Consider the following 7,425-nt stretch of genomic DNA (forward strand, 5'->3'; position numbering starts at 1 on the left):
AACCCTAACCCCTAACCCTAACCCCTAACCCCTAACCCTAACCCCTAACCCTAACCCTAACCCCTAACCCCTAACCCTAACCCTAACCCTAACCCTAACCCTAACCCTAACCCCTAACCCTAACCCTAACGGCCCTAACCCTAACCTTAACCCCTAACCCCAGCCTAGGCCTGTAACCCCTAGGCCCTAACCCTGTAAGGCTGTAGGCCCTAACCCCTAACCCTGTAAGGCCCTAGGCCCTAACCCTATGCCCTAACTGTAAGGCTGTAACCCTAACCCTAATGCAACCCATAACCCCTAGGTCACAACCCTAAGTCTAGGCCCCGCCCCGGTGTTCTCCCCTAACCCTAGGCCCTGCTCCCGGTCGTACCTGTAACCCTAGGTCCTGCCCTGTAAGTTGAATTGTTCGAAATGGCCGACTTCCGGGTTATTTTGGGGACTTCCGGTCCCGGGGCACACTGTTTCTAGCCGGAATCGGCGGACTTCCGGCGTCCCTGGAGGACTTCCGGTCACGGGGACCCGTTTTATTAGGGTTTCCGGGCACTTCCGGGTTCTCGGGACAATGTTTCCCGTCGGAACTGGAGGACTTTTGGGGTCCGACGGAGGACTTCCGGTCATAGAGACTAGGTTTCCGGGGAATTGGAGGACTTCCTGGTGCCTGGAGGACTTCCGGCCATAGAGTAGCCCTTCCGGTCATAGAGGTTTTTAAAATGGAGGGCTCGGAGGACTGGGGATCATAGAGACTGGAGCCGGCTTGCTGGACGGGACGCGTTTTAGTTCCTGTCTGTGGTGAGTGCCGGTGAGTCTATGGTTCTTTTGGGTCCTGGCAGGGGTGTATGTCAGGAAAGTTTTTTTTCATGTATTTTCTGGTAATTTTATTGTGTTTTTATCAATGTATTGTGTTATGTCGTGTTGGGGAGGTGGCTGGTGTTAGTTTAAAATTCATGATGTATTTTATTACTTGTTATTTCAGTAGTATTTGCACATAAAAACTAAAAATAATAAAAGTCTGGTGCAGCAGTAGAAATTTTCACACACCCTGGGAGTAGGGTTTTTTTTAATTGTATTAAAAGTTTCTTATATTTATTTTCTTATTGATTTGAGATACTACTCCCAGGGAGGTGATATTTTCTACTGCTGTGTGGTTTTTTCTAAGGCTACAAGAAATTAACTTTACTGGAACAGTATGTTTGTCTAAACAAAAGCAAAACTGATCTTATAAACAAAACCAGGACAAAGACAGAACAATAACCACCCCCAGGAACAGAGAAGCACACAGACAAACACAAGAACGACAACAGACACACAAAATACAGGAGGGGGGATAAACACGACAAAACTCAAAGACAACTAACATCAGCAACTGTAGAGACTGGCATAAAAGAATTACACAACAAGCAGAGCAAAAACCCATCTTTATTATCACAGCTTTATTATTATTTTATCTAAAGGACAACAACAGTAGTCGTTACTAAATAGGGTTGCACTGTTTAACCACCACCAGGGATGCACAGCTATAAGAGTGATTTACACAAGGTTCCTGACAGTCAGTCTCTACTGCTTACCCTAACATTTTGCTTCTCCAAGAGTTTTCCACTTCAATGCAATCTTGGTCCTCCGCTTCAACTCCCCAGCCACACTCATGCAGTTTGCAGCCATCCAGACAGCCGCTCTGCTTCCCTGCCTATAAAAACAAAACACTGTAATTTCTTTTTTTGCTTGTTCTTACACTAGAAGCTACAATGACCAATCCATACACTTTGCAAACTCTTCCTTCCAAAACATCCATTACACGCTCTTGTATGCCAACCTCATCCTCCTCCACGCTGCTCAACTGCACTAACACCCCACACCCTTGCCCTTCAAAAACACCACCGCTATTACTGTGACCATCTGCTACATAACACACATGCCTGCAATCACAAGCAAATACAAAACTCCAAAAGATTGCACCTCAGGAACCCTGTTCCCAGGAGACACAGTAGCAACACAGCACTCACCCTGCCTGGCAAAAACCCCGGCCCGAACCGGACTGCCGTCCAAACTTTGGCGACGAACGTCGCCTCGCAGAGCGGCCGGGACCGGGGAAAAAAAAACCCAGCCGGGGGAAAAAAAAAAATCCCCCGGCTGGGGTTTTTTTATTCTCATCTCATAAAGCTAACCAACTGGCTCTACCTCAAATAAACACATCCCCCACACATACACAATTATGCACCACCACAACCCCACTCACACTCCACCCCTCAACCCAAACACACATCCGTTCCACCACCCACCCGCCAGCCACTCCCTCTGGCACTCCTCGGGAACACTGTTCCCAGGGAGACACAATAACAACAGAGCTCTGGCCCTGCCTGGCAAAAACCCCGGCCCGAACCGGACTGCCGTCCAAACTTTGGCGACGAACGTCGCCTCGCAGAGCGGCCGGGACCGGGGAAAAAAAAACCCAGCCGGGGGAAAAAAAAAAAATCCCCCGGCTGGGGTTTTTTTATTCTCATCTCATAAAGCAAACCAACTGGCTTGACCTGGAAAATATAAACACCCCACCCCACCCACCACCACACACACAATTAGGCACCGCTACAACCTCGCTCTCCCTCTACCCCTTACCCGAACGCACATCCGTTCCGCCGCCCGCCCGCCCTGACGGGCCCTCACCACAATTCTTGAACCGTCTGTAGAACGGCCTCACCCTGTCCCTTAAAACAGCATCACCGCTCCGCTTGACTCCGAGGAGCTAGCGCTCGTAGACACGAGTCAGCAAGGCATCTTCCTTCGGTGTGCTGCTCCTTCTGCACCGTTACTGGGATACACCAGAAAACCTCACTCGAGGGTGTTGTGTGGAAATCAAAATCATCCCACGGCACCTGAAAAACACAACAGAAGGACTCTAGGGCCTGCTGACTGACAACTACCCTATACCCCCCAGAACAGTGGAGCCCTGACAACCTCCACCAAAACAACCTGTGCTAATGCAATACAGAGCAGCAGAATGCTATACAGAGCACAGGGTCATGGAACACAAGACACTCTCCAGTGGCAGTCAGCACAAAGCTATACAGAGCAGCACAAAGCTATACAGAGCACAGGGTCATGGAACACAAAACACTCTCCATTGGCAGTCAGCACAAATACAGACCGGCGCAACACAAGACAGAATACGGGCCGACGTAACAGAGGACGGTCGCCGTTGGCAGGCAATACAAATACAGAGCGGCGCAAAGCTATACCCGGCCGAGCACAGGGCCGCGCAAGGCAATACAGCACAAAGGGCTACAAAACAAGATGTCTCAGATGGTGGTCAAAACCAATACTCATTGCAGCACACAATACGACGCGAGAACGATGGACGTGTGAGAGGCTAGGCTTTAAGACCCGAGCCTTCAAGGATGCGGGGATGAAACACGGTATCAAACTTCAATTGCAGCGGAAGGTTGTAGAGCACAGCCGTGAGTCCGGCACAGACCGCCTCCGCAAAGGCGACCTGGCAGAAACATCTGCGATGCAAGACACTCTTTAACCTCCAGTCACATGACGACACATGCCTGACGGGCCGTATTCCAAAGCGACGAGGTGTTACGCGCCACGCGGATGCTCGCCTAGGTGCGCGCCGAGCCTGCGGGACAGAACGTAGATGGCTGCGGTAAAGCACCGTACACAAGAAGTGCATATAAACGCAAATGACACCTCAACGCTGATAGAGGCCAGATTGTTTACATCTGGCACAATGGACCCGGGACCCCTATTTGTCCCTAGACTTGAGGCAGACTAAACGGCCCTCTCTGCAACCCTGACGTTAAACCCCCTGCTAGCCCCGCCCCAACCACCGGTTTTGCCCCTTAAATTACCTTTCAGAGGGCAGGATCCAGAATCCATCCTCACGGGGAACAAGTCCTCTAACAGGGACACTCCCCCATCCGCCAGGTTCCGCTTCGTCGCTCGCAAGACAGAGCGCTGCAGGTTACCGACGTGCCGCCCGGCCTCGGCCTCCGCTGCGACGAAGCCCTCCTTGGAAATGCCTTCCTCTCTCCCGTCCCTTTTCCTCAACCGCTCGGAGTCGGATTCTTCGGTCTGCCGTGCCGAGGCCTCGCCGCCACGTGTACAACTCGAACGACCGGGTATGATTCCGGCTATGTCTGTAACACTTCTCAGAAAAATGCTACGTCAGCACACCGGTCATCGCTCGCCTCGCTTAAGTTCGCTCTTGTGCGAATACCCTGTTTGCGCATTGATTTGCGCCTAGAAAATACAACCAGAAAAGCATTACAAGATGTAGGGATGAAACCTAAGAAAAGAACTCGGGGCAAAGATAACGCTCAGCGGAGCTGCGGGCAGCGCCCAGCTGGCCGCCGCAAGAGACGTCCGCTCAGAAACATCTACGACACAATGCATGCCAAACAGAGCTATGCTTTAAGCTATGACTGCAAGATAATAAGGGCTTGATGAGCACAATACCAATGAGTACATATATTGGAGACTCATGACATCAAATAAGGTACCTGCTGATGACAAAAAGCAGTGGAGGCATCAAGACCTGAGGAAGGTATGGCATAGAGCATAAGACAGCCAACACGACCTATGCGACACAACCACAGACAGGCTGGAACTGCCCCGCCCGGCAGAGTCTAGCACAGTGCTGACGAGTTACCCGCTCCCTTTACCTACCCCAAGGGGACTGCTCCCAGAGAGCCCTCTCCCGTACGCTAACTTCAAAAGCCATCCCCTGCGACTCCCAAACTCATCCTGGCCTACCTCGTGACGGCGCTCCGCTCCCCTCCTCTGCTGCTCTTTGGTGCGCATCTAGCCTGTCCGCATCTGAAAAAATACACCAAGTTATTAAACAAGTCACCCAGAGGCTGAGTGAGAGCCAAACCATTCCAGACCGGGCATATCAACATGCTAACCATACACTCATATTGCTACTCCACCTAACCCTGACTCGACACCCCCGGGCAGAGCAGCTCCACGCCCAACACACACACACACACACAGAGACCAACGCTACACAGAACTCTACAAATGATGTGACTCAAAGCTGAGAGAAAACTCTCAGCGAGAAGAAGGACTCCCGGACCAGAGACGAATGTCGAGCGAGACGACCGACAGGGCGCGACGCCCGGGCGAGGAAGCTCTACGGCAACCCCAGAAGAGAATTGACTGCGATGGCCCGTTATAAGAAGTTACGGTCAAAACCGAGATGACGGATGCGCGAGAAGCGGTCTTCGAGACCTAAGAACGCAAGGATGCGGGGAGGAAGCCCCGGTCCCTGAAAAGGGATGGCTGGAGAGCGGAGGTCCCGGCGCAGCCTGGGAAGAAGCTGCAAGAAGAGGGGATCCACTGGAAACTTCCGAGATGCAACACCGATCCGCACTGTAAGCTTGCCGTGCAAGAAAAGAAGCGCCCGATCGGCACTACCCCGACGAGTACGGGCATTCGAGACCCTAGGGATGGCGCCCGAGAAGCACGCCGTGCCCCTTAAGCGCAAAGAGGGCGCTGAGACCCGAGGAAGGGCTAACACACAGAAAACAAACATACACAACAAACTTACCACAGACACAGGCTGGAACTGCCCTGCCCGGCACAGTCTAGCACCCTGCTGACAAATAACCCGCTCCCTTTGCCCACCCAAAGGGCACTGCTCCCAGACAGCTCTCTCCCCTGCGCTAACCATAAAACCCCTCCCTTGCAGCCCTCAAACTTGCCCCCTTCCTACATCCCACTCCCTCCCTAGCCCCGATCCCTCAACTTAGCTTTCCGAGGGCCGGGGATCTGGAACCGTCCGTGACGGAAGACCTGCGTGCTGCGCGTTGGCAAACCGGGATGGTCCTGCGGTCGCTTGGTTCCTCTTCATCAGCTACCATTAAAAAAAAAAACCACAAACAATACAACAGTGCCAGTCAGCATCGCACTGCTCGACACCAACCTCTCCCGCAACACCCCCCTCCTCATAACAACCGTGGCTTTCCACTCACCTGCTCATTCCAGAGACTGACATCGCAGCTGTCATCGCCTGCGGCGCCTAGAGACACAAAATTACTCCTATGTTTGTGGGAAGTCACCGTTCCCAGGATCGCCCTCGCTGTTTTTCCAGCTCACCTCGCATGCATATCCAGTTCCAACAGTGGCCACACAGCTCCTGCAACACCAGAGGGAAATGCTCAAATGAGTTGCCATATAATGCTCTGGTACGAGCAACTGACGAGCGTCTAACCTTCTCGGACCGCTCCTGGGCACGCGGCTTCGCCCCTCCGAGGCTCCCTGCGGCACCTGCCAAAAACAAAGCAAAAGGCACGTGCTGAGACAGTACCCAAAACCGCAGCCTGCCCGCACAGATTCCTATCTCCTGCTCCTTTACCTCAGCCGCTTGCTCACCTAGCCTCTGTCATTTTGGGCTGCCATGCTTGCACCCCACCTAGAAAACACAAACAAAGAATACCTGCATCTTAGCCATCAATGTGACACCTGAAAAATAACTGCTACTTCAGCCCACTAGTCGCTGCGCACCTGGCCCGAGTCACCTCCCGTGCTGATATCCAGCTTCACGCCTTCAAAAAATCAAGAATCCCCAGACAAATCTTAATGTAGCCATACAGCCACCAGCCACCTCTTCCCTCCGACGCCACCGGCCGACCCACCTTCGTGCGGCGCTCCGCTCGCCGCCTCTGCCGCTCTTTGGTGCGCGTCTTCTCTGTCCGCAACTGAAAAAAAACACACCAAATTCTTAAACAAGTCACCCAGAGGCTGAGTCAGAGCCAAACCATTCCAGACCGGGCATATCAACATACTAACCGTACACTCTTATTGCTATTCCACCTAACCCTGACTCAACAGCCCCGGGCAGAGCAGCTCCATGCCCAACACACACACACACACACACACACACACACACAGAGACCAACACTACACAGAACTCTACAAATGACGTGACTCAAAGCTGAGAGAAGACTCTCAGCGAGAAGAAGGACTCCCGGACCAGAGACAAATGTCGAGCGAGACGACCGACAGGGCGCGACGCCCGGGCGAGGAAGCTCTACGGCAACCCCAGAAGAGAATTGACTGTGATGGCCCGTTATAAGAAGTTATGGTCAAAACCGAGATGACGGATGCACGAGAAGCGGTCTTCGAGACCTAAGAACGCAAGGATGCGGGGAGGAAGCCCCGGTCCCTGAAAAGGCATGGCTGGAGAGCGGAGGTCCCGGCGCAGCCTGGGAAGAAGCTGCAAGAAGAGGAGATCCGCTGGAAACTTCCGAGATGCAACACCGATCTGCACTGTAAGCTTGCTGTGCAAGAAAAGAAGCGCCCGAGTGGCACTACCCCGACGAGTACGGGCATTCGAGACCCTAGCGATGGCGCCCGAGAAGCACGCCGTGCCCCTTGAGCGCAAAGAGGGTGCCGAGAGCTAAAGAAGGGCTAAGACACGCAAGA

At 52.9% G+C, this 7,425-nt stretch overlaps 1 long non-coding RNA gene across 1 annotated transcript; it reads right to left on the bottom strand.

The window, feature by feature from the left end:
• Positions 1–6,222: 6,222 nt before the first annotated feature.
• Positions 6,223–6,973, bottom strand: LOC142603995 (uncharacterized). The gene is made up of 3 exons (XR_012837883.1): positions 6,505–6,973; positions 6,373–6,412; positions 6,223–6,267 (listed from the first exon to the last, which is right to left on the bottom strand). It is a non-coding gene; the product is annotated as an uncharacterized LOC142603995 (long non-coding RNA).
• Between the last annotated feature and the right edge of the window lie 452 nt (positions 6,974–7,425).

This window comes from Balearica regulorum, chromosome 15, assembly GCF_011004875.1.
Source record: "Balearica regulorum gibbericeps isolate bBalReg1 chromosome 15, bBalReg1.pri, whole genome shotgun sequence".
Classification (NCBI taxonomy): Eukaryota; Metazoa; Chordata; class Aves; order Gruiformes; family Gruidae; genus Balearica; species Balearica regulorum.